This window comes from Petaurus breviceps, unplaced genomic scaffold, assembly GCF_028583685.1.
Source record: "Petaurus breviceps papuanus isolate PSGF00001 unplaced genomic scaffold, PetGlider_PUasm1.0 181, whole genome shotgun sequence".
Taxonomy (NCBI): Eukaryota; Metazoa; Chordata; class Mammalia; order Diprotodontia; family Petauridae; genus Petaurus; species Petaurus breviceps.
In genome coordinates this window covers 14,136,834-14,164,828 of record NW_027185784.1, presented here as the reverse complement: position 1 = coordinate 14,164,828, position 27,995 = coordinate 14,136,834, and the positions used below count along the sequence as shown (strand labels likewise).

Here is a 27,995-nt window from a genome sequence, read left to right as displayed (position 1 = left end):
CTTAGGAAAGCATACTGGCTTAGCCAGCTGAGCCTTGGTTCTTCTTCCAGTTCTGTTATATTCTACCTCTGTGACCATGAATAATCCACTTAACATTTTTGGGACTCAGTTTCCTCATCTGTAAAATGAGAACAGACTACATGAACTCCAAGATTTTTTGCGGGGAGGCAATTGGGGTTAAGTGACTTGCCCAAGGTCACATCGTATGTGTCTGAGGTCAGATTTTAACTTACTCTAAGGCTGGTGCTGTATCTGCTATGCAACTGCACTGCCACTTCTAAGATTTCTTCTTGCTCTAAATCTGTGATCCTATATAAATCCAGGGCTGCTCTGAGGTCTGATGGAATTCCTAAGTCTACTCTTTTTAGCCCAGCATATCTATAGGCCACATGCCTATGACTCCAAGGTTAGACCAGAATAAGATTTTTAAGGTGGGGGGGGAGGGCAGAGGGGGGAGGAAATGGTCATTTAATTAGCTGGCACACATGAACCTGTGGGCCTAACCACCTGTTCTAGTACCCTTGAGTAATTGACTTGTCACCAGGATATCATGCTGGTCTGCTTGGATTAGTTAGTAATTATAATTGAAGCCAAATGTAATTATGTAATTAAATTTATGTTGCACCTCTTATATCCCCCCCAAAGCATTTTTTTATCTTGTGGCTCACTACTGGAAAAACTCCCGTTACCCTTGGTTTCAGTGCATATTAGCTACACCCACGAGTAAGCTGGAGCCTGCTGAATTGAACTGATTGGCAAAGGCTAGAAATCAGGGCTTGATTTATCATTTTGTTGATTGTCTAGACTTAATAAAGTGATAGGAAGGGGAAATGCTATTTTTAATCATTTTAATAATGCAGATTAAATTTAAAAGGACATTCTGTGCACATTTTCTTTCCCAGAGAGTTAGTTTACCAGCACACACACACACAGCTATCCCTCCAGAGAAATGGAAGGCTGTTATCTGGCGTGTTGAGGCTCCATCATCTCCAGGAGAGATTGTCATTCATACAACACCAGGAAAGCAGTAAGGTAGTTAGGATCTGGAGGGACATCTTAAATAGCATCTTACCATTGATAAAACTAAATCCAAGAGAGCATTAGTGATTTGTCCCCAAGTATTAATGTGGATTTGAGCCCAGGTCTTCTGACTATTGAGTAGAATGCTGGGCTCAGTCAGGCAGACCTGGGTTCAAATCCAGATTCTGATGATTACCAGCTATATGACCACCTTCTTGGTCCTTTGTTCAGTCATGTCTGACTCTTAGTGACCCCAAATGGGTATTTTCTTTTTTTTTTTTTTAATAAAAAAATTGTATTTACTTAGAAGCATTCAGAATGTCAACAAAACAGCTGCAACTTTTTTTTTGTTTTTGCAATTACAGAGTGGTATTCAGTTAACAGAACAACAATTATTTCATATGTTGCATCAAAGACAACTGAAGATGAAAATGAACTACATCCCATATATAACTAATTTGTGCTGTGCACCAACAGAACCTGCTTTAAATTTCCATGCCAATTTACAACCCCCATACTGTACCAGGCAAGGTTAGTGGCTATTGAAAATGCCACTAAAGGACAGGGCTATCTAAAGACACATTCGGTAGTGTGTTAACTATACAAAAAAAGACACTGTACAGTTTAAAAACAAATCTTTCACAGTCTTACATTTCAATTTTTTTTTCTTTAAAAGGAGTGAGTTGTATACAGGGGGGTTAAATGCTTTATAGACAAGAAAAAAACTGCTCCAGAACCAACTTATTCATCATCATCATCATCATCTTCTTCATCCTCCTCCTCGTCTTCTTCATCTTCCTCATCTTCCTCCTCCTTCTTTTTCTTGCTCTTCTCAGCCTTGACAACTCCTGCCTTTTTACCCACATCAGGTTTTCCTTTAGCCCAGTATGCAGCAATATCCTTTTCATACTTTTCCTTCAGTTTAGCTGCCTTCTTTTCATAAGGTTGCTTGTCATCTGCAGCAGTATTATTCCACATTTCTCCCAATTTTTTTTGCCACATCTCCAATAGAAAGACCGGGATGCTCCCCTTTGATTTTTGGACGATACTCAGAACAGAATAAGAAAAATGCCGAAGGATCCCTCTTCGGTTTGTTTCTCCTTTAGGTGATATGTAGGTTTTCATTTCTCTTTCATAACGAACCTTATCAGCTTTTGCCATGTCCTCAAATTTCCCTTTCTCTTTAGCAGACATTGTCTTCCACCTTTCTGAGCATTTTTTAGAAAATTCTGAGAAGTTCACAGAAGCATCTGGGTGCTTCTTCTTGTATTCCTCTCGGCAGGTTTGCACGAAGAAGGCATATGAAGACATTTTCCCTCTCGGCTTCTTAGTTTCACCTTTGCCCATTTTGATTACTTTCCCTTAGCGCCGCACAGAGTAGCCCAGTGCCCGTCCGGCTCTTACTTGGGCTGGCACTGTCTCTATGGAGCTCAGTGTACTACAATGGCTATGAGAGCGAGCCAGACGCAGCCCCCTCACTCTCTCTGTTCTGTAACCCCAAATGGGTATTTTCTTGGCAAAGGTACTGGAATGGTTTGCTGTTTCCTTCTCCAGCTCATTTTACAGATGAAGAAACTGAGGTAGACAGGGTTAAGTGACTTGCCCAGGGTCACACAGCTGGTGTCTCAGGCTTTCTAACTCTAGGCCATGCACTATGCACAGCACCCCCTAGCTGCCCTCCTGCTCCTTCATTTCCACATTTGTTAAAATGTCAATGATGTTCCTCATTCTTCCTTCCGTGTTGAGAAGGTTAAATGAAAAGATGTATTTTCAACTTTAAGTGCCATAAAATCCTCAGTAGGAGGGAGCAGAGTTGGTAGAGTGCTAGGCTAAAAGTCAGGGTAACCTGGATTCGAATTCTACCAGTATGGTTCATTGGCTTTGTTATCTTGGGAAAGGTATTTAACTCCCTCAGCACTTAACTACTTAATCTTAGATCTGAGGCATCTAGCACTGGGCCACCTTGGGCTGGCAACTCTTCCTGTGGTTTTCTCATTAAAAATGTGGCCCCAGGAATTCTTATTACCTGCTAGTGCTCCTTGTTTCTGCTTGAGTCTGAGCATATCAGTTAGCCACTGCAGGCTTTTGGCATTGTCACAGGGCTACCAGGATGGGAGTAAAGGGAGCCTGAGTGAAGGACATCCCTGAGCATATGGGCCAGTGCTAGTTTCCTCACTTCCTAAGACAGGAGTCTGGTCCTGAGATTTTCCCTCCCCACCAACTCCACCACTCCTATTAAATTGGAACCCCGAAGGGTTCCAAATCCTTATCAAATCCTTGCTTTGTCTCAGTCCAAATATGGGGAGTAAGGATTTATTAAACACCTACTATGGGCCAGATATTGTGCTAAGTGCTTTATAAATATCTCAGGTGCCCTTCAGGAATGGTACTCTGTACTTTAGAGCATTCTAGGACTGGCATGATGGTCACTGGGGGCTGTCTTGTGTCCCTTAAGATTCAATGCATAATAATAGCTTTCATTTACATAATTCTTTAAGGTTTACAATGCATTTTATGGATGTTAACTCATCTGTTTCTTAACCCTTTCTAGGGTTCTTGGCCCCATTTTAAAGATGAGGGAATGGAGGATAAGAGAAATAACTTGCACAGGATCATGCAGCTAGTTTAGTGTCCAAACCTTGGTTTTTTTAACTCTTGTCTTCCTTACCCCGAGTCCCACTGGAAGGTCAGGGCTTTTGTTATCACATCCCTCCCCTGTAGTTACTTTAAGATTGCAAAGTACTTCCTTCAGGGATGGGCCTTTTGGCTCCCCTGTAATTGAATTATCATGATTGTTAGTATTTCTCATGAGAAACTGAGACATAGAGCTGTTCCTTCCCCTAACTCACCAAATCCTACAAGAGCTAAAAGAGAACCTTCATCCCTGTCAGTCCTAGACTGAGTGGAAGACTAGTAATCACTGGGAATTTTCCTTTGGTTTGTTTTTGTTTGTTTGTTTCATTTTGTTGCTTTTTTGGAGGGCAATTGGGGTTAAGTGACTTGCCCAAGGTCACACAGCTAGTAAGTGTTAAGTGTCTGAGGCCCGGTTTGAACTCCTGACTCCAGGGCTGGTTCTCTATTCACTGCACCACCTAGCCACCCCAGGGAAATTTCTTTCCCTATCTCATTCTTTCTTTCTCTCTGGCAATGAGGATTAAGTAACTTGCCCAGGGTCACACAACTAGTAAGTTTCTGAGACCAGATTTGAACTCAGATCCTCCTGACTCCAGGGCTGGTGCTCTATCCACTGTGCCACCACCTAGCTGTGCTACCACTGGGAATTTTCAACATATTTTTTCTAGGTTAAAAAGCCAGTTGTTCTCCTGTCAGACCAGAATGTCCCACTTTGGTTACAAGTTCAAGTTCTGATTCATATCTGAGTAGGAGGCTTTTTATAACTTACACACACACACACACACACACACATACATACATCCTTTCCCTAAGATCCAATATATCTTATATTTTATACCCAATATCTTATAACAATGAAAGAAAAAGAAAGGAGAAAAAAGCAGTTCAGCAAAACTAACCCAAAGTGTCAACTAAATCTGACAGCAGATGTAAAGTTCCACATCTGTTGTCTTCTCACCCTACAAAGGAGAGAGGTAGTTGCCTTCTCATGTGAGCTCCTTCCTTACAAGTGGGTGAAAAACCTATTGCAGACACAGGGACTGTTGATTTCTTATGTGCCAGGATGGGGCTGTAAGCTGTGTTCTAGACTGAGTCAGTCCAGTATCTTGACAGTAAGGTTATCTGTAAAATAGCCAGAGTAGTCTCCCTTTTTCCTCCTCATGTGACTTTTCTCTTAATGTACTTCCTGGAGATCTCAGCTGTCCTCGGTGACCTGCCATGCCTTGCTCTCAAAAATATTGGTCAGCAGCCAGAATATGGAGATAGGTTCTGCAGTACTAATATGGCTGTGATGGATAAGCAAGTCCAATATGTGGACATTTAGTCTTCATGCTGCAGGAAGATCTTATTACAGAAGGATGGACCATACACTTCTGGTTCTTTTGCCCTCACTCTGCATCAGTTCATATAAGTTTTCCCAGATTTGTCTGAAACTATTCCTCTTGTCATTTCTTATGTCATAATAATATTCCATTAGATTCATATACCATAATTTTTCATTTTCCTTTATTTTTCATTATCAATTTTTGGGAATCTTGGCTGGTCCTTGCACTGATGGAAATTTGTTGGGGTTTTTTTTTCAGAGTTCTTAAAAATTGTTAATTTCTTTTCACTTAAAAGTATCTTGAGATGGGGGAACTGGGGGAAACCTTTAAACAAACACTACATATTCAAACAAAATGGATTCCAACATTGACTGTGCTCTAAAAACCAAATACCTCAATCTGTACCCTTCTCCATCAGGAGGTAGGCAACATGCATTGTGTCATCTGAGTTTTCTGTAATCCTGGCAGAGTACTGCATTAATTGGAGTTCTTAAGATTCTCCAAGTTGTTTTATAGCCTTGTTTTCATATACATTTTTCTCCAGGTTCTGCACACTTTACTCTGAATCAGTTATTATCATTCTTTTCTGTAGACCCTCCAACACTTGTCTTTTTTTTTTTGCCATATTTGCCAATTAGATGATGCCCATAACTTTTCCATGATATATTTCTTGTTTAAAGTAAAGTATCTGTTCAATATACAAATCTCTTTATTTGTTTCAAAACTCAAGACACTCGTCCAACTCCTTATGAGTTGCTGGGGTTGAAGAGCAACCTGGTTGTGATCATATTCTAGCTTATAAGCTAGTCTTCAGACAGCAAAGACGTGGTCCCAGTAGGGTCATCGTCCAAGCCTTTACAGCCTCATGAGCAGGACTTGTCATATCTTGGCATAGCCTTTGAAAACCTGGGCCACCTGCAGTGAAGCTCCAGAGTAGATCGAGCACATGAACATTGGATGTAATATGTAATCTAGTCCATCTCAACTCCCTTCCTCTCTCCCTGATATGTATTCATTTCTCTTTTGGGACATAGCAGGTAGTCAGCTAGCATTAACCAAGTGCCTTCTATATGCTAGGCACTGTTAAATTTTAATAAATTTAAAATAATTTTTAATAAGTCTAGAAGTTTCACAGGTGCAAGAAAGGGGGGAAAGCCCCCTTACTCAAGGAGCTTGGTCTAATGGGGGAGACAACATGCAAACAACTGTATACATAATTTTTTACCATTTGGATAAACTGAGGCACTGAGGTTCCTGACTTGTGCTGCAAGCCTACCACAGAGAATATATTGCCTACCTCTTCCTTGTCTTGCCTGGTCCCTTGATATCAGCTTCACTAATCATAGGAAGGGTACTGGGCCTGACCTAGCTATACTCCCAGTCCAAACTGTGCCCATTGGACACACCCGGTCTCCCTGCTGTACCACCCTTCTGCATTCTCATTCTATTTCGCAAATTGACTGGCTCTGTGTTTCCTTGGGCTTAGGGTTGCACCCCATCCGCCAATTGTAGTGGCAGGAAGACCATGCCCCTTAACATAGTAAGAGAAGATCTATGAGAGTGATGCAGCATTTGGAATGTTGGGAGCGGGGAAATTGGAATGGAGTGGGTAGTGCTGGATGGCACTTGGGGAACTGGGTTCTGGGAGCTTGGGTCTTTGTTTGTGATCAAAATATGGAGATTTAAAGTGGATTTGCTTTTTAGTAATTACTCTTAAGGTTTACAGAAGACTTTCCTTACAACAATTCTGCAGTTGGTAGGTCAGGTGTTAATATCCCCATTTTATAGATGAGGAAATTGAGACTCAGAAAAGTTTGATGAGTTTGTCAGAATTGGAACCCTGGTCTTCTTGCTAAGTCTAGCATTCTTTCTGACAGACTCTGGGCAAGTCATATAGTTCTGGGACAAGGAGGCAGATTTAAGTTTGAGCCACTCAAAATTGGAATGAGCTCCTTAGAGCGATAGAATGGTCAGCCTTAATGGAGATTTTAAAGCAAAAGCTGGAGGTAACTACTTGTACTATATGTGTCTTAGTGTATTGAGATACTCTCTGATCTAGTCTGGTCTATGAGACTAGGTGGCAACTGAATTCTCTTCAAATTCTGTGAAACTCTGCCCTGTATCTCTGTAGCACTCCCTAGTAACTCACAAGGACATTGGGAAACCCTGCTCAGATTCCTTAAGGAAAATCCCAGCCAAGCTCCCCCCTAATTTCTGTGTGCTGCAGAGTACCCTCAGGGAGAAGACCCAGGGCGAAGGTAAGATAAGATGTTTTCCTTTGCCCTTGGTGAGCAGTCATTTCTCACAACATCTCAGTTATAGTAGGAGATGCTTGCTCCCAGGCTACTCTCCCATCTCCATGAGGATCCTACTTTCTTAGTAGACAGCCTACAGATGTGCCTGAGCTGCCCCAAGCATTGTAGCAAAAATAGCATTAGGGTTGTAGGCAGCATTGTACTGATGTCCAGTGTTAACAACAGATCCAACCACACCCAACCAACATTTATACTGGTAACATTCTGCAGTCCAGAATACTATGCATCACAAGTCTTTTGGAAAATATTTTGTATAATAGGTTCCATATCCTTTTTGATCCACAACTGACGAAGAGGCAAAGAAAAAAAATATCATAGCCTCTCTTTTGAGTGAAAAGTTTTATAACAAAGTGTTTCCCATCAATGTGTTACAGTGATATAAGCTCCAGGGATGCAAGGGACTGACCAGAAATAACTGTTCAGGAATTTCATCAAATATTCAGTTAAAACTTCAGTAAAACAGGGGTATGCACACTGACATTCTACTGCTCTAGTAGATGTCCTGATTGATGGAGCAAGAGCCTTAGCTCTGAACATATCCTAGCTGAGTGACCATGGGTAGTATTGACTAGATAGCTGTCCAGGACTACAAATTAGAGATGGTTTCCCTCTCTGCATTAGTATAAAGGTCTCTGTTCTGATGAAAACACAGGTCTTGACCAAAAAACCCACCATAAAACTGATTGTGGGAGGTTTTTCCAAATGGTTTTGAGTTGTAGATGGCATTGTACTAATTGGGTTGCTCCCCCAAATAGTGAAATATTTAAGAATTCAAAATTTATGAGTCACCATCTGCTTTATGAAAACAAAATGATGAAATCATATATTGCCAGATAAGGACATGAAATTGGATGGGGTCAAGGACTGATTGACAACAGAGAGAAGATAGACTTGCCCTGCATTTGGAAAAAAAAAAAAGGTGCATTGCTTTCATTGGTCCCAAACTGCTTGCTGCTACCAAAGTCCATCTTTTTAATATCACGAGACCAAAGTTATATGTTGAATTTATTACATGCTTAAAAGAAAAAGCTTTATGTAATTTACAGTTTCATGTACAATCTCTCCTGTTTCATAATGTATATAGAAGCTACTTTTATTTTACCAAAATTTTTATTTTATTAGCTTCTTTTATTTAAGTTCAAAAATAAAAAAATTATATAATCATAATACCAGCGATTTCAAAACTGTAAGGGTTGTTTCCCCTCACTTTATGTTTGAGAAAACAATCCCCACTAGGTCCAGTGACTTGCCCAAGGTTGTCCAGGTAGCATATGGCAAAGCCAGGCTGTGAGCTCAGGTTCTCTGGCTCCTAATGCAGCACTCTTCCCATTGTACCAAGCCACATTTTCCCAGTCAGGCTATGGATATGAATCATTAGGCATCATTCTCTCAGAAGGGAGAAGAATTATAAGTAAGCCATAGAACAATAGAAGGGTGTATGATTGTGTCTAATAGACTGTACTGCATCTCCAATTAAAAATTGGCCTTAGAGAAATGGCAAAAAAAAAACAAACCAAAAAAAACCCCAACATCACCAAGAATTCATGACCAGACAAAGAGATAGATGGGTCATACATCAAAAGAGAGAACAGCAGACTAAGAGCCAACGTTCTATATTGGTACCACTGAGATGGTAAAGGCACCAGAGGATTAGCCTATGGAGGGTGTATAGAAAGAAATGGGACAGTAATTGCACAGGCATTTTGTGGACCTAATCACTTCCATTGAGTCACCTCTATTTTTTTAACCAGCACTAAATGGTTTTGATGATTACAGCTTTTCAGTATCTCCCTTTCTCTCCCACTTGTTTTTTTCATCATTTCCCTTGAGACTCTTGACCTTTTGTTCATTTGGATGAATTTTTTTTTTCCCTACTCCGTAAAGTTATCCTTTGGTAGTTTGATGGAAATAGAATTTAGATAGCAGAAGATGAAGCAAGTATTTACTATTAAGCTGCCTAGCTGGTTTTGGTGCTAAGCCCAAAGAAAGGCATAAAAATTCTATGTATGCCCTACAAAGAAGGGCATAAAAATTCTTTGCTCTGAAGGAATTTACATTCCAGTTTGGATTGTCAGGGCCTTGAGGGCAGGGACTGTCTTTTGTCTCCTCAGCACTTATCACAAGTGTCTGGGGGTAGTAGGTGCTTAATTTATTGAATTTTTATCAAAAGAATGAATAAGAGACAATCTGTAAACAATTATTTACATTACAAGATGAGTGAGTTTTTTCTAGGTTTTTGTGCAGGGAGGCAGAAAAGGACACAAGATAAGGGAACTTTTTTGTCCCAGTTTGGCTGGAATATAGAATTATTAAATAGGAAATAGAATTTAAAAGTATGAAAAAGGTCAGAAAAGATCAGTTAAAGCCAGATTGTGGAGGGGGGTAGGAGACGGAATATTATCCTGTAAGTACTAGGAAGCCCCTAATTTGTGACTAGCAAAGTGACCTATTGGTCAGATCTCCTGTGCAATTCATTTTTCAAGATGAACTGGCTCAATGTGGGGAACATCTTTCCTTGGGGTGGTGGTTGAGGGGGTGTCTGCTATAACATTTTGTTTTCAAGGTCTCCATTCTGTCTTTCTAGGTGCATGTTCTCTAGATTCTCTCCCTAGAGAAATACTGCTGCCTCCCACCTCCTGAGCTCATGAAACATTCCTAGGTCTCTTCTCACAACTTCAGTCCTGTCTGACATTACTTTGAACAGTTTCTTTGGTGTCACCATCTCGGACCCCAGCCCTTGTCCCCTGCTTCTTTTCAGTGTCATCACTATCTTGTCAGTCATGAAATTAGCGTTAAAAAATTTCTTTTACATTATGCTGGGTAACTTTTGGTCTAAAGGTTGATGGCAACAGCATTCAATATATATTTCAGAGGAGGAACTTTTTTTTTCCATCGGAAGAAGTTATGGATTTGGCAGAGATGAAACACTGTAGCAATCTGGGGTGGGGTGGGCTTGCTACATTGCATGAGTCTAGCTGAGTAGGAGAAGCTTGGGATGACCTCAGTTTACTCATGGTAAAATGATATCCACACGCCATTCACTTTTTAGTTAGAGTTCTTTAAAGTAATCATGCACGATTCACTTCATCGTAAGAGGATTCAATAGAGGTGGGCTCTCCATACATACTATATCTTTCAAAATAAAGTTATTTTTGTCCTACACTGGGGCCTCTTTAGACATGTCTTCAGTGATCACCATGTCCAGGACCCAAGAGAAATACTAAAGTTCACAAAAATGTAGTAGGATTAGATGGGAAGTCCTTCCAAAAATGAGAAAGGTTAGAGGCGTTTTTTGTTTTTTTGTAAAGCACACATCTTTATGGCCACATAACTGCCTTAGAACTATAAAAAATATAAGATCACACATATTATTTTTAATTAAGTTTCATTATTTAAAAAATTAAATATTATTTTAAAAATTTAACTTCCCTCATTGTCTTTTCAGTACTTTTCCCACACAAAACCCTGCCTACTCTCCCAAAATGAAGTAAAATTAAGAAAAATACAGGCTGCCCATGTCTGGTGGTGTATCCCTTGCTTTATACCTGTGGCCCACCTATCCCTCTGCCAAAAGGAGGGAGGCATGCTTCAAGTCAAAACTGATCACTTCATTCATTAGAATTCTGACATCTTTCAAAAGTGTTTTCCTTTACAGCGTCATGGCCATTATTAAAACTGTTTTCCTTGTTTTGCTTGTTTTCTTCTTTATCATTTCATGTATGTCTGTCCAACTTGACATGAACTCTTAAAATTCATTATTTCTTTCTCTTTTAAAATATTCATTATTTCTTAAACCCCATTGATTGCACGTTTCCTTTATCAATCTCTTCAGCCACTTAACTTTCCTGTTGATGGGCCCTCACTTTACACTCCCTTGAGCACAACCATTCATTTCCCTGAAGCCCCTGCCCAGAACTCTGTCCGTCTGAGTGAGGCACCCCCATGCTTTTACTGTAAGGCTGGCTGATTTTTCAGTGAGCTGCCAGTACTTTATTGAAAGAGGTTTGTAACAACACAGTGCTGACCTTTCATCCTTCTGCTCGGGTGGGCAGTGATTTCTAGTTTTGCTTCTTCCTTGTTTCCTGTCCTATTCCCTGTTGCTCTGAGATTCCAACTCTGCACCTCGGGGAAAGTCCCAGGCCTGGCATCAGAATCAAGTTTTTGTTTCTGTCGAGGCAGTGATGTCACAGTCTGACACCACAGGCAAAGCAAAGCACAGAATGCCAGAGCAGGATAGAGAAAGAAAAGGAAATTCATGTTGCTATGCTGGAAGGTTTGCCAAGTACTTCTTTTCCCCCCACAACTACTCTGTGAAGTAGCTAGTACTTGATTTTTTTTTAATTTGTCCCATTGTAGAGAGGAAAAACTGAGGTTCAGAGAGGTAGAGAGATAAAGCTGATGGTTACCTGAGACATTACATGGCCTCTCAGCCTCAGTCTGTGGGTTTGGATTGCTTTGCAGAAGAAAAGTTGGCTCTAGTGAATTCTTGTGTTTTTTTTTTAATAAATTTGTTTTTTATTTTTAACATTTAGAAAAATTTTTTGAATTTTAAAATTCTCTCCTTCCTACCCCTCCCCCACTGATTGAGGAGGCAAGAAACGTGATAGCAGTTATACATGTGAAATCATGCAAATCATTTCCAATTAGCCATATTGCAAAAAAACAAGAAAAACAAAGTAGAAAAACATGCTTCAATATTCACTCAGACGTCATCACTTCTTTCTCTCAAGGTGGAGATGACATTTTTTTATAAGTCCTTTGAAATTGTCTTGGGTCATTGTATTGATCAGAATAGCCAAGTTATTCAGAGTTGATCATTGTACGGTATTGCTGTTACTTTATACAGTGTTCTCCTGGCCAATGAATACTTTTAAAAAATCAGCCAAATTGTTCATTTGTAACACCTCTTCAGTGGCCCTATCCAAACTTTGGGGGGTTACCTTGCCCTTAGACCTTAAAAAGTTCTACCACAGTGAGGACAGAAAACATTATTTTCCCTATTAGTCTCTTTTTACTCCATCCACAATTTGCTTCTTGGTTGTTTTTGCCTTTGCTCAGTTGTGTCTGACTCCTTGTGACCCTATAAACTGTAACACCCCTGTGCTGTCATGGGGTTATTTTGGCAAAGATACTGGAATATTGTGTTTTTTCCTTCTCCACTGGATTAAGGGGAACAGATCGAATGACTTGTCCATGGTCAGACATAGCTAGTAAGTGTCTGAGGCCAGATTTGAACTCGGTCTTCCTGACTCCAGGCCCAGTGCTAGCTACCTAGCTGCCCCTTGCCTTTTGGACCTGGGTTCAAATTCTAGCTCTGTTCTTTAATACCTCTCTTGCCTTGGGAAGATCAGTAGACCTCTCTGGGTCTCAGTTTCTTAATTTGTAAAGTAATATGGTTCAATAATTCACCACACATTCATTAAACATCTATACCTCAAGCACTGTTCTAGATACTGGAAATGGGCATTTAATCAGTGAAACAATTCCCTGCTAACAAGGAGTTTAAGTGGTAATGGGAAGAGAAAAAAAGAACCTAAGTATATACAGAATAAATGTAAAGAGAATAAATTCAAATAAATATAAAGTAATTAAATAAAAGGTAGATTAAATGAGAGAGCACTAACAATTGAGACTGCCAGGAAAGGTCTCAAAGGCTTCTTAATCTGAGGCAGAATTGAGGGAGGGGATGCTTTGCAGGGATGGGCGATGGCCAGGCCTCTGTGGGGAATAAGGAACGGGCACTGGGTCTCTATCCTTTTTTTTTTTTTTAACAGGAAATAAAGTTCAATGAGGCTGGAAAGTTAAATTGAAGCCAAGTTGCGAAAAGCTTTAAAAGAAAAATGGAGAAGTTTAAATTTTGTTCTAGAGCCAGTAGGGATGCACTGGGATTTATGGTAGGGGATTGACCATGGTCGGATTATTTAAGGAAAATGGCTTTATCACTATTGTGGAGGATTGACTGAAATGGTTAGAGACTTGAGTCAGGGAGACCTATCCAGAGGGTCTTTAAAATAATCTTGGGAAGAGATAATAAGGGCCTGAACAGCTGTGTGAGACAAGAGAAGAGGATTGGCTATATAAGATGGTGGGGGTAGAAACACCAAGCTGTAGCATCTTCAAGTGGATATGTGAGGTGGGAGAGAATTAGGGAAGATAATGCTGGGGTCATGAACCTGGCATATGGGAAAAGAGGTTTTGTCTGGCTGACAGAACCTTTTTAACTCTAATTATATGATCTGTGAATAACAGACCCAAATGACATTCAAAAAAAAAAAAATCTAAATATAGGCAGTTCCAAACCCATGGACTTCTTGCCTCTATGAAGTAGAAGTAGGGAGGTGGCTTTTCATATCTCTTCTTTTGGGACCACACTTATACTTTCTGACTATTCAGCCTTTACATTCTGTTGTTTTGAGTTTTTTCTTCTGATTGTCACACTCATTGTATTACTGTGCATTGTGCATCAATTAATACACATTTTTCCTATGTCATTCATTCACCTTTTGTTAAAAAGCACAATAATAATTCACTACATTCCCGGACTAAATTTATTTAACCATTCCCCAATCAGTGGGTACCTACTTTGTTTCCAGTTCTTTGATATCCCCCCAAAAAAGTGCTGCTATAAATATTTTGGTGTGTGGGGGTCTTTCTTTCTTTCCTCAGTGATCTCCCTGAGATAAAAGCCTATTAGGGGGATCTTCAGGTCAGTTTAAATTAGAAATGGTACTCCCTCAGTCCATCTGCAAGCCATTGTTCTAGTCCACAGTTTCTTCTCTTTGATCAGCTGTTCTTGTCATCTTTATTTTCCTTTCAGGTTCCCCTATGAATCTTCTGGATCTTCAAGATAATTGTCCTAAGAGTGTGTCCTTCTTGGCAGCTTTTTGTGCTGTCATGGTCACTTCAAGTTAGTAAGGAATATGGAAAATGCCACTGACCTTGGAGTCAGTTGACCTACCTCAATTTATACTTTCCTTAATTAATGACAGTTAAATGATGATTACTTAGTCCAACCTCCTCTCATTTAAAAAAAAAAAACTTTTATTATTTCTTTTAGCATTCTTTTAAAATTTTGAGTTCTAAATTCTCTCTTCCCACCCCTTCCTTCAGCTCCCTCATTTTACAGATGAGGAAACTGAGTCCCAAAGAGGTTAAGTGATTGGTCCAAGATCACTGGGGTGCATTTGGAATTTGGTTCTAACCTATTGTCTATACTACCAATGTAGGGGTGGGAGAGCAGGTAGGGGAGAGGGAATGTAGGCTATTTCTTATCCCCCTCTTATCTACTAGGTATGTATTCTCAGGTAAATTACTTAATTTCCTTGGGCCTGGGCCTCATTTTCTCCATTTCTAAAATGTGTGTGTTGGGGTGGGAGAGAGCACTTGTTTGAACATTCTGTGGTCTGCTTCCATTTTGCAGATGGGACAGTGACTTACTTATTTTCCTGCCACTTCAAATGTTTCCTCCACTTCAAAGAGCATTGATGCATTGGTCATTTCCTTCCCAGTGCCTTGAGTAGGGGAGTAGCCAGACAGAGTTGGTCTAGACATCACTGGAGATTCAGAACCTGCCAGGTGTAGGACAGCCAGGGCAATGAAAAAAGGAAGAAGGAAAGAGATAAGGAAGAAAAGAGAATGAAGAGAAAGGAAGGGTCAGAAGATGGGGGAGAATGAAAAGAGGAGTGTGTCTTTCTTATGCCTTTAAGAGCCTGAGTCTTTATTGCCTAAATTGTCCTCTTTTGGCTAGTTAGCAGTGATGGGGTTATTAGCAGGCAGTAGACTGACTGGCCCATCCTTTGTGACCTGCAGGGCTTCACAGAGAGGAGTATTTCCTTTTGAACCCCGTTTCCTCTGAGCGGAAGGCTTATGTAAGAACCATATCATTCTATATGTGGTGTTCGTTCCTCTCATTCCTCCATGATGTCATAAGCAGCTGGCTTTGCCTTGGCAGCTTCTGGAGGATCTACAGGCTGCCTGCTCTCAGGACACCTGGCTCCAACACAGGATTCTTGCTGGGACCTAAGCCTCAACTCACTTCCCTGGGCGGCTCCCATAGGAAACTCTGGCTTCCTTAGTTGGCTCCGAAGTCTCACGAACAGCACTCGGCTTGGCTTTGTTTAAAAGGAGCCCTGCCTTTAACTCTCAGTGGAATTCTCCACCCCCTACCTCCCATGGGGGAGGGGGAAACATGGGAGAAATTTTCAGTTGTTAAATATTTATTTACCTGTATGATTTCTTTACAGTTGCCTCTTTACAGAAGACCTACAGGTCTTCAAAGGACCTCATGAACCCTTAATTTGCTGTCTATTTCAGGAGAAATTGTTAATCCAGTTCCCTTTGGGGCCAAAGGAGTGAGCCCCAACTTCAGGGGTGAAGACTGCTGGCTCCCATTTCTGTTCCATCAGGGCATGCTCTTGAAAATGGATTTAAGGAGTGCTGTGTTTTGGGCAAAAGCTAGTCACACAGCCCTCACAAACCACCACTGACCATTTGTTAGGCAATAGTCAATAAGCATTAATTTAGTGCCTGCTAAGTGCTGGGTACCTTGCTAAGCACCAAGGCACTGTGGGCTAAGCAAAGCCTTAAAGACCTTGTTGCTTCTCTTTTCCAAAACCAGTGAAGAGAAAGAAAGAAGAGGACAGAACAAGGGATGATAAAAGAAGAGAAGAGAGGAGGGCCAAATTACAGTAAGGGAGAGAGAAGGCAGAAAGAAGGGAGCAGCAGGGGCGGCCAGGTGGCTCAGCGAGTAAGAGCACTGGCTCCAGTGTTGGGATGACCTGGAGATCGAATCCCGGGGTCAGACACTCAGCACCACACCCAGAAATAACTGGCCCATGTAACCTTGAGCAAGTTACTTAACCCTGATTGCTTTAAAAAAAAAAAAAGAAGAAGAAGAAGGGAGCATCAGGAGAGAAGAGGGGAGTGGCAATAAGGATCAAGGAGAAAGATGGGAGAGACAAGGAGTTTTTGTGACATGCACCCCTGTGACATTCTGAAAACTATGAACCTCTTTTCAGAATGTTTTCAATGCATGAAATATATATGCTTACAAAGAAAGCCAGTTAGCATAAAATACAATTATCAACATTTTTTTAAAAGTGTATAGACCCTAGTTAGCCCCAAGGTTATAGAACCCCTAATCTAGGTCAACTCCCAGAGAAGAGATGGGACTTTTTCATTGTCACACAGCAGGTCAGTGGCCAAACCAGGCCATGGCTGCCTGTTTCTTCTTTGGTCAGCAGTCCTAGAGAACCAGGTCTTTCTGAAGGCCTCCAGGAGAAGTAGCTTCAGCAGGGACTAGAAATCCTTCATTTAGAAGTCAAAGAAATCATTTTAGATGGTTCACTGGGTATCTCCTCCTCCCCTAGAGTCTTTGGGAGGGCCCAGCAAAGGACCAGTGGGTAGAGTCCCCAGCTACCTAGGAGTGGGACAATGCTACCAAGGCACCCTGCAGAGAGCATTCTGCAAAAGTAAAGGTTTAGGTCTCAGGTCAGTGATTTATTGAAAAGCTATGTTATTAGGTACATGATACATGATGGGCTGTTCTTGTGTTGATTTGAGGAGACAGATCCTTTTGCCCCTCTTCTCTATCAGATGGACTTCCTGGAGGGGAGATGATGCTGGAAGATTAAAGGATAGTAATTCGTTGGAGAAAACCTTTCAGATGAGAGAGGGACTATGAAAATAATAATTGCTCAGAAGCTTCAGTCTGAGCTTGAATCTTATTGCCACACATACACTGGGCAGGTTCTGTAGGACAAGCTTCAGAGCTTGTTAAATGTGGGAGAATTCAAAGATTACCCTGAACAAAAGCCACCAGGCATCAGATTCTGTAGCAGAATGATACTGTGGAAGGAGTCCCAGAAGTTAGATCCAGGACCTGTCTGGTTCCCCTCTGCTCCTTCACATTTTGCTGTGTGACCCCTCCCTCCAGGTCTTAATTTCCTCATTTATAGAATGAGAGGGGTCTGGATGGTTTCTGAGACTTCTTCCAACTCTAAATCTGATTCCATCATTAATTTTGGACCCTAACAACTCAGATTCTGTAAAGGATTGTCCTTGAACCTGCAGGAAATTCCTGGATGGGGGAGAATTCCCTCCAAAACAAAGCTAAAAAAGATTGGAAACTTGGAAAGCTGTGCTTCACTGTTTTGGTCATTAGTGTCCACTGAACGGAAGAAGGTCAGTCACTGGGGACCTCAAAGGCCAAAACTTTCTCGCTGTCCCACGAGTACTTTTCAGAAGTTATTATCCTTGGACTGGCAGCAGTCTATTGGGGACTTCCCTTTGGCCTTGGGCAGCTGTTTGAGTAAGGCAAGGAATGGAGCCTGGCCACTGAGGTCTTTAGCACCAGCAACAGAGACACTGCCACAACTGGCAGGTTGTTGTTTACACAGCCTTGGGGTTTGTGTGTGGGTTGGGGTAGTTTGGGGATTTGGGATTGGTGAGTGGATAGAAACCTGACTCTTCAGATGAAACTTCGAACAAGGTTGTTTTCAAATTTGATTCCTATGGGGGCTGTTTGTTGGATACCGAAAGTATGTGTACTTTAGGTATGGGAGGAGTGAATGTGCTTGGATACTTTCACACTGAGTAATCCATGATTTCATTGCCATGGGTGACTTCCTCCACCAGGGCTCATTCAGGCGTCTTCCCTGCCTCCCCTTACTTTCTCAAACCCTATGACTCCTTGCTTGCCTGTAAATCCTCCAAAAAGGGTGTGTCCAATGTCCTTTCCCCGTGTACTGGTTGCATACCCTATTCTGAGTACCTGAATACCTGAACTCTGACTGCCTGGTCCGTTTTTTCTGATCACACATAGCCTCAATACATTTTCCCCTACAGCTGAGTGACATGGTACCATGGCCACTGCCCAGCTAGCTCACAAAGTGCACAGTGTCTTATTCTTGACCATTGATTTTTCCCCTGGTGATGGTTGTCTATCACTGGGAATTAAGGAATACGGCACTCTCACAATTTTGATTTCACATACCAAAGGGAAAGAACTTTATGTTCTTTGGGATCCATCAAGAAAGGAGTATGATTCCACATGAATCTACCCCCTTGTGCACAGACTTAGGTCTCTCTCTACCTCAAGAAGAAATTCCTTGTACAAGTCTGTTTTTCACCACCTCTTCTCCCTTCTTTCTTCCCTCTCAACTGTTTCATATCTCATTTTATCCTTGGAGTACATCTCTAAACATTTCCAAGAACATCTCTTAATGCCTTAAGAAAGGTATTAGTGTAGATCATGAACAGATTAGGAAACTGAGGCACAGAGAGGTCAGTTCACACTGCTAGTTATCGAGAAGAGTTGATAGCAGAAATCCATTTTATGGTCTTTTCTGATATCCTGAGCCCTCAAGTCCCCCAGCTAGTTGTGGCTGTTTATTCAATGAGATTATAAAATGTAAAGTATATTTTAAATGTTTAGCTATTATTAAAAACCTATGTGGGGTTGGGACAGGGGTTAGGGAACTGGACAGTTCTGCCTATTTTTTGAGGATTCTGGCTCACTGTTCTAAAATTGCATAGGAACATTCTTCAGAGATCTGCATGAAAGAGTTGGCAAGAGAAGAGACTCCTTGCCTCCCCACCCCCACCCCCTGCCCACTCACACTCCCATCACATCACATCCCCGTAGCCCTTCACTGCATGCTGGCCGGGCTGGCTGCTCTTCGGCATGCTGCCCAGAAAGACAGATCAGTTGCATATCTGGATTCACATGGTCTGGAGCAAGAAAGGGGATTAGGAGGCACCAGGAGGGGTATTGTTTTAAGGAGGTTAATATGCTCTTTCCAGCTAAAGACAAGACCCAGCAGGCAGAGTGTCAGAGTTTGAGTGACCCTTAAGAAATTAGAATTGACACCTCCCCTAGCAAGAGAGGAATCACTCAGCAGGTACATTGAGCCCCTTGGGAGGGGTGGCCCTTGGAACTGGCCCCTCTTCTCTCCCCTCCTCCCCAGCCTGGGCCAAGAAGGAGACAGACTAGAAGCAAACCTGGCTCATTCTGAGTCATGGGCTCATGGTGCATGGTTTGGTACCTGACCTTGCCCTCCTTGCCCTTCACTCACCAAATCACAATAATGAATAATCCAAGGTATTTATCTTGTGGCTTCAACTGAGAAGCTCAGGGTGTTTTCCACTTATCTTCCTGCCAACCCCCTCTGAGGGTGTTCTGATTTGGGGACTGGTCTGAACAGATTGAGCCATTAGGGCAAGTGGATGTGCACTGCATTAAAAAAGAAAAGTAGGAATAGTTTTGCATGGAATCACACAGGAAGGACCCTGTTCCAATCCCCTCCTTTTACATATGAGAACACTGAGGTTCCAGAGCATTGAATTGTTGGTGGCTAAATTGGGACCAGGGCTCTTGAGACCCCTGTACCATTGTATGTGGATTTATGTGCTTATTCCCAGACCCTAATTGGGGCTTTTAAAAAAGACTTCTGTCTGCCTGTCCTGTTTGAAAACTGTCCTGCTTCTCTGTACTCCGTTCTGTTCCCTTCTGTGCATTTTAAAGTGTTTGGATGGCCCTCTTTTTGGTGGCATCTGTATTGCTAACCTCCCCTTTTTACCTGCTACTCTTTTCCAATGAAAAGCTGCCAAAGCAAAACAAATTCACATCCGAAAATATTTCTAGCACCTTGTGTCCATCACCGTCAGGAGGTGGATAAATAGGCTTCATCGTTGGTCCTCTGGCGACATGTTTGGTTACTACATTCAGTAGAGCTTTTAAGCCTTTCAGAGTTGTTTTTCTTTACAATACTGCTGCCCTGGTATCAATTCTCCTGCTTTTACTCACTTTATGTTCACTGCAAACTAACTGCCCATGATTTCTCCAGTCTTCTTTCAGTTTTGTCTTTAGGGTTTTTTAGGCACAATAATTTTCCATTATGTTCATGTGTGACAATTTCTTTGTTCAGCCATTTCCTAGATTCTAGTTCTTTGCTTTCCATCTTTTAATCCTTTAATTTATTTTTCCCCCTTTAATTCTAAATGAAATAACACATATGATGCTTTGGAAAACTTGTATGGCTATCTGTGTAAGTGGTGGCTGTAATCTGGAGTGGAACCACTTGTGAAGAAGGATGGAGAAGTTGGAAGATGAAATGTCCTGTGTAGGGAACTGGCAGGCCAATTTCATGGGAACAGAAAGTACAAGAAGGGGAATAAAATGAAATAATACAGAAAAGATAGGTAATGAATCATTATGGAGGGCTTTTCTTTTTTTTTTCCCCCATTTGAGAAGTACTTCTAGAAGCTTTAGGGAGCCACTGAAGAATTAAGTGATGGGTGTGGAATATCAGTTTGGTCACTGGATTGGAGACAAGTGGTAGGAAGGTGGTACAATAATCCAGGGGAGACCCTTCTAAAGGCCCGGTTGTTTTATCCTTCTAGTAAAATAGAAGCTTGAGGGCAGGTTTTGTGTTTATATTACCAGGACCATGGAAAGTGTCTTACACATAGTAGGCACTTAACTAAACACTGGTTGAATTGGTAATGTTGTTGGAACCTATTAGTTCCTCTCTCCTAGACTCCAGTTGATAGAGGACCTATGAGGGGAATTGATGAATTATGAGTTAGAATTGATAGTTTCCTTGCCAGCAAGTTGACCATATGGGATGAGAGGAAGGAGAAAATCAGGAGATGATTGCAGGGTTGTGAATCTAGAAGGATGGTGATACTCACAACAGCAATATGGAACTTGAGTTTGATTAGGCACGTGCTAAATTACTAGTTATTCCTTGATACTCTCCTATATAAAGCATCCCATGTTGGACATGGAATTATGAAAGATCCTACTCATGAGATGTTCTAGTTGAAAGAAACAGTGTATACATAAATATAAGTCAAATGAATAGCATAGGGAAACTTGTAGATGAATTTGGACATTTAAGTGCTATAGGGTCCAGAGGAACAAGCAAACGTTCCCATTATCAGTGCTCAGATTCAGCTTTGCTTTGAAGGCCTCGACACTTGAAGATTGAACCGAGAGAGACTTGAGGCTAAGTGGAGAATAATTTACATTGATCTTTCTCATCTAACTCTGGCTTTTAATCCTTTTTGCCCAGCATATTCCCTAGGCAGTCTCCTGTCTGTCTTGTCAGAATGCACTCAAGGAAATCATAAAGCATATTCCAAAACCAAATATAAAATGCTCTTTGGATCACCTGCTCTTAGACTGTCTGCCTAGTCTCTAAATTTGCTGATAGTCTTAAATTGAGTATAATGCTAGGGAAAGAGTTGAATTCTAGCTAGCTGCTGATTAGCCTATATGACCTTGGGCAAGTAATTTAACTTTATTTCCTTATTTGTAAAATGAGAATGTTGGACTAGAGAGTCTTTGGCCCCTTTCAGCTCTAAATCTAATATATAGTAAATTTTCTCCAGTTCAAGTCTAAGTTGGTGGGGAGTAGGGGGTGAGGGCTATTGAAATGGTGGGGGAGAGAGAGAAGACTAATTAAATGCAATAATTTCCTTTGGAAAACTCCAAGAGTATTATTCTATTCTTTATCCAGTGGGGATAGGCTTTTGATGTCCCCCAGAAATCAGGTTGGTCAGGAGAGTATAAGATCTGACCTTTTTCTAGCCAACCCTACTTCAATAACTGTGGCTATGAGTTTAGAACACTCGCAAAGAAACAGCATTCTAGTAGAAAGAGTGACAGATGACTAGAGAGTAAGGGGCATTTCATTCTGTACTTGGCTTTGCAAAACAAGTTGCTGCAGGCCTTAGATTAGATGACTATTAACCTCCAGAGTCCCCAGGGATCCAATGCTTTCACTGACTCGAAGTCACCAAACCTCTCTTTTCTCTTTTACCCTCCCCATACTCCCCTTTAGACATCTCATACTCCAAGCTTAGCAATGACAGTGGTTCAGTTGCCATGTTGATATGATGGTGGGGATTTTATGTGTTGTATATGCATGTATGTATAGGTGTGTGAATACATATGTAAATAAATATAACACAAGAAAAATTAAGGAAGAAGAGAACATAGTTTGTGATTTGGGAAGAAAGCTTTTACATGGGGAAATGCCACCTGTGAGGGAGAGCTGCATTTCAAACATGTGCTCAGTCAGGAGGTGAAGTGTTGAGTGAGAGGTGAGACCTTTCTTGATTTCTAGAGCCAATTTTAGTCTAACTAAAGTCAGAGCTAGATTGAGGGTAGTTCCAAGGCTGACAAATTTGTATTTGATCAAGACAAGGGGAGACACTGCACATTTTTCAATAGGAGAATGACATGGTTACACATGTGCATCTCTGAATGACTATTACAATGCTGTGTGCATAATAGGTATTCAAGAAATATTTCTCGAATTCACTGGAAAACAAGGAAGTTTAATATGGGGGGCTATTATAGTAGTCCAGGTCAAAAATGATGAGGGTTTGAACTAGGGTGGAGACAAGGACCAAGGGGAAGCTGAAGATAAGCCAAGGGATGTTGTAGGAATAGTGTAGCTCCACTGAATTTCTGGAATGAGAGAAGAAAGGGTCAAGGACCTGGGTTGACTGGAAGGATGTTGGTTCCCTCAACAAAGGGTTAAGAGGGAGAGGAGTTAAGGAGTGTGAAAGAGTCAGAGCAATTTTATTTTGAATATAGTTTGAAATGCCAACCCCTCCCCCCCCCAAAAAAAAAATTAGGGACTGGCATATTGGTGAGGTTATTTTTTGTTTTGGTTTGGACTATAACTTCACCCCCTCCTAGATTCTAAACTTAAAATTTTTATAAAGTTGTCTGGGGCATTGAGCTTTTAGTGACAAAAAGTATGTGTCAGAACAGAATACTGAACTTTTTTGGTATTGTGTTCCCTTTGAGAGTACCAAATTTAGGGACCCCAGGTTAAGAAACCACTATGTTAGAGGTAAGACTTGAACCCAGGTCTAACTGATGACAAAGTTGGTCCTTGGTCCACTGTAAGGTGTTATCTATCTCTTTTTTTTTTTAAAGCAATCAGGGTTAAGTAACTTGCTCAAGGTTACACGGCCAGTTATTTCTGGGTGTGGTGCTGCGTGTCTGAGCCCGGGATTCGATCTCTAGGTCATTCCGACCCTGGAGCCAGTGCTCTTACTCCCTGAGACACCTGGCAGTGTTATCTTTCAGGAGCTTTTAGAGTTGGATATATGCATTTGGAACTCACCTAAATAAAGATAACATTTTAACCTACAGTGGGGAGCTAAAATCATCAAAGGAAAACATATATAAAAGGAGGGCTTTCATTTTTCATTGATTGCTGTGGTTATATTGTCTCTTTGTATCTGCTTATTTTCACTTTGCATTAGTTCATGTAAGTCTTTTCAGGTTTCTCTGTATTCATCACATTTGTCAAAGATGGTCTATATTTTATATCTTGTTAGATTGAGCTATAGAAGTCATATTTAGATGTTCCTGGGAAGACCTTTGATGGGGGCATGAGTCAGAGTTGTTGAGAAGCCTTAAGACAGAAGCAGCTCTGAAAAGGGATAGAAAAGGGGATAGTGAATACAGAGATAGGCATAGGTCTTTGTGCTCAGTGCTCCCATGGAATCTTGGGTAGCATGATTAAATGACATTTTGGGGACAGTTCTAAATTGCTTTCAAGAATTTCTGGCCCAGGGGTGGCTAGGTGGCACAGTGAATAGAGCACCAGCCCTGAAGTTAGGAGGACCTGAGTTCAAATGTGGCCTCAGACACTTAACACTTAATAGCCGTGTGACCTTGGGCAAGTCACTTAACCCCAATTGCCCTGCCCTCCCCCTCCAAAAAAAAAATTTCTGGCCCAACACACAGCTCTAACAGCATTACATTAATGTACCTATTTTCCTCTAGACCATTCATCAATTACTATTTTCCTTTTTTGTCATCTTTGCCAGTCTGATAGATATGATGTGAGTTGGAACCTTAGAATTACTTTTAATTTGCAATTCTTTAATTATTAGTGACTTATGAGTTTTCCTTCAGTACCTTTGCAAATGTCAAAGCTCAGAAGGCATTGAACAGAACAGGTTTATTTCACACAACAAGGAATACAGGGATTTAAAAAGAAACAACTTAAAGTGAATCAAGAAAATTTTCTTAAGAGCCCTATACAATTACTCCAATTGGGATTTGAATTGCCTTGTCATTGTGGGAAAAGAAAATTGGTTTGTCAGGAAATCAAGTAACGTGTATTGGGTGAGCAGTACTTTTCTTGGTTCCAGTACTGTTGTTACAGTGCCATCTTGGCATTGAATCTTCCCAAAAGTAAGGAAAGATCTCATCTATATCCTTTCCCAACCTGCACAGTGCACATGACTCACAGTACTAATGAAGACTTTGGTTACAGGTATGTTCCTCCACACCATTCTGTGCCTTGTAGCTTATTAGTTCAAGCCCTTCTCATTCTTGTGTCCAAGAGTTGTACTTGGATGAGCCTCTTCTCCAACACACATTCTCCCTCCCCCCACCCCCAATGTGGTTCATTACCAATGTTCATATTGGGTTCAGCCTTGAAGGCCTGGACCTTCACAATTTAAATATTTTGCTGATAAGTCACTAGGTTACATTTTGAGACCTTATTACCTGCTGTTCTATAATATTCTAGTCATTCTCAAGCCCCTAGACCTTCCTTACTTCTTTCCAGTGTGACTCAGGCCTTATTAGTTCAGTGCCCTTCTTCTGCCTCCCCCCAGCTCCCCAACTCCCTTGGCCTTTAGGTGGTACTGAAATGAGTTAGAGCAAGTTTTCCAGCTTGAAAGTCAGTAGGGTCCAGACTAGGTTGTATTTCATTAATCAGTCATTAACTCTACCTCTACAGGCAGCTAGATGGCACAGATGCCAGGCTTGAGTTCATATCCACCCTCAAGAGTCTTAATAGCTGTGTGACCCTGGGCAAGTCACTCAACCCTGTTTGCCTCAGTTTCCTCATCTGTAAAATGAGCTAGAGAAGGAAATGGGAGAAACTACTCCAGTATCTTTGCCAAGAAAGCCCCCAAATGGGGTCATTTTAAACAACAACCCCATCTCCAACACTCCTCCTCTACTAAACCCTCCTTGTAAGAAAGAAAATCAGTGAAGAACAAATGGGCATAGGGACCACTTCTGACAGGGCCTTCTACATTACAGTTTGCTTCTCCAGATGAGAGGAAGGATCCCAGATGGTTTATTACATTTCATCTGAGCCAGCTGCCTTTTAGTATTTACATTTACATTATTGCATCATTGTGGGATTTGTCTATTTGTGATGTACCATTTCATGCTCATTTTCTCCGAATTTCTCATTCTTTGTTTCTCTTGGTGCAATAATAGTTGTCAAGCACAGTGACTGGCATATAGTAGGTGCTTAATAAATTCTCACTATCTCCCCTGCCACCTTTACATAATCATCTACTTAAATTTATTCATTCTCAAAGATTTGTTTCTGGGGTTTTTTTTCACCAGTAGCACTAGAAAGATTATTTTTATAATGAGACTTTTCTACCACTGAATTCCTTCAGGTGTAAACCTAGTAAAGGCTATGGATAGTTATTGATTTTCCTCTCTTCTAACAGCCTGGGCTTGGACTACTCTCAGTCAGCTTGATGGTTTTGAGGTGAAAATTCATGGTGTATTTCTCATAATGTTGATCTGGAGCATTTTTTTGTTTATTTCTTGATCATTTGCATTTCTGTTGAATACTGTCCATATCCTTACCACTTGCCTGTTAGGGAATGGCTTTTGTCTTACAGTAAATATCAGATTTTTGATGCAAAATTTTCTGTTTAGGATCAGTTCTTTTATCCTGTATTCCCTAATTTTGCTTGTGCAAAAGTTTTTTTTTTATTTTACATAATTGAAATAGACATTTTATCCTATTCCTTGCTTAGTCAAGAATTCACTCCTTTACCACAGATCAAAAAGGCACCTCCTTTTTCAGCATTTATTCTTCTCCCAAATAAGAGAAAGAAAACCCTTCAAATTTTTAAAATCAAGTGAGCTCTTATATTTATTAAGGTCCTATATCCAGAAGCAATAGTGAATAGAGAGTAGAAGATGGAAAGATAGGGATTCCTGTCCCTTCTCTGATACATATACATATTAGCTATGTGTGCTGTCAAACTTAAAAGAAACAAATCCCTGTGGCTGCCTACTGATTTGGAAAAATCTATGCTTTTTATATACATATATACATATCTATCCATACATATACACACACATACATATACATATACACACACTTTTCCTATTTGTATTTAGCCTGGTTCTGGGGCATCAAGATTAGGCCATAGACTTCAAACACACCCAAAAGAGATTAAGACATAATTGGGAAATATTTAACAAAATAAACAAATACAAAAATCAGATGTTTTCTAAGTCGATAGGCTATAGGCAGGGATCCTTATTTACAATTTAGTGTAAATTTTGGTTTGAATTGGCCACCCCTGCTCTAGGCAGTCCGATATTGATAGGACAGAAACCATCCTTATCTTTGCTGTAAAATGCTGATTTAAAACTAATTTGCTAAACTTCCTGACCATGGCAGATATTTTCTATATATTTTTTTGTAAATAGTATTTTTATTTTTTCCAATTATATGTAAATATAGTTTTCAAAATTCATTTTTAATAAGATTGTGAATTCAAAATTGTTCTCCCTTCATCCCATCCCCAAGACGTCAAGCAATCTGATATAGGTTTTACTGTGCAATCATGTTAAATATATTTCCACATTAGTCAGGTTGTGTTAAAAGAAGAAGCAGAGAAAAAGTGAAAAAACCACACACACACAAGTTGATCATCACACAATGGTGCTGTTTACTGTGTACTATGTTCTCTTGGTTCTGCTCATTTTATTCAGCATCAATTTATGTAACTCTTTCCAGGTTTTTCTGAAATCCTGTTGAAGTAAAGAATAGGTGATTTCAACTTCCCTTCTACTGGGTTTTGATGCCTTCTCCAGGGATTTGCATTAGCAGATGCCACCCTTCCTAGAGGCATGGAAGGGCAGGGGAAGACCACTGTATCCCTTTCCTCCCAACCAGAAATATTTCTTTGAATAAGGTCTATAAAATTCCACCTTTCTTTAGTCATTTCTTTAAGACTTTGTTCCTTGTTAAACTGCAGTTGCTTTTTAGAAGTAGAGTGGATTGAATGAATGTGAGCCATTAATCACCACCTTCCTGTGAATTACTGGATCTGAGCCTCTTTCCTAAGAAGACAACTGATGAAAAGACATTTGCTAGGAAGGGTAGGAAACCTCTGTTGCTTATAGTGTGTGTGACCTTGGGAAAATCACCTGTAAGATGATGGATGATTGGACATTATTTCAATGGCCTCCGAGGGCCCTTCCATTGCAGCTCTTTTACTTACAACCAAGTGTGACCTTGGTCAAGAGACATGAGCTCTCTGGGCCTTAGTTTCTTCCAATGTAAAAGTAAGGGGCTTGGATTATATTTTATTTCTAAGACTTCTTTAGACCCTAAAATCCTGTGATATTAGCTCATGATCAGGAAAGAGGGAGCCTAGCAGCATGTCTGCTTGATAGAAACATTTGGAATATATAGTTATTTCATCCAAACATCATAGTGGAATATGAAGGGGGAGGCCAAGAGGATTTCAAACCCTATCACCAAATGAGGTACCCCCAAAAATGAAGCAGCAACTTGCACCTGCCTTAGGCTATTATTACCTCAAGACCATTTGGAATCTAATTAAGAGGTTGGATGCTAGTGGTATACTCAAAACAGACCTGAGCACTGGG

The 27,995-nt window shown here is 40.7% G+C and overlaps 1 protein-coding gene and 1 pseudogene across 1 annotated transcript in view; one reads left to right on the top strand and one right to left on the bottom strand.

Moving 5' to 3' along the window:
* The window catches only part of PODXL (podocalyxin like), a 57,543-nt gene that overhangs the window by 7,543 nt on the left and 22,005 nt on the right, over positions 1-27,995 (top strand). The window lies entirely within an intron of this gene.
* Positions 1,285-2,487, bottom strand: LOC138160603 (high mobility group protein B1 pseudogene; annotated as a pseudogene).